Consider the following 338-nt stretch of genomic DNA (forward strand, 5'->3'; position numbering starts at 1 on the left):
TCTCGGAGTGCTTACCGCTGTCAGCGGAATGTCACCCGTTCGGCTTCCGAACACAAAACGTGGGTGTTGAATGGGGAGACTTGCTCTCACGCACCATCCCTGTGTCGTGCTTCGCACGGAAATAGGCGTCAATGACGTCGCACTGCTCCTTGGGCAGGGGACATTGGCGTGTAACGCAGTATTTGATTCTCGGGACCAGGTCGATCTCATGACGCACACCTCGGTCCGGAGGTAGGACCGGAGGCGGGTCTTTGGAGACGACGTCTTGAAATTCCTTCATCAAAGGATAGTACGGATCCAAGGGATTCCGTAGGATCGACGATCCACTCCGTGCGTTC

This window comes from Plasmopara halstedii (genome assembly GCF_900000015.1).
Source record: "Plasmopara halstedii genome assembly, contig: Scaffold_218, whole genome shotgun sequence".
Taxonomy (NCBI): Eukaryota; Oomycota; class Peronosporomycetes; order Peronosporales; family Peronosporaceae; genus Plasmopara; species Plasmopara halstedii.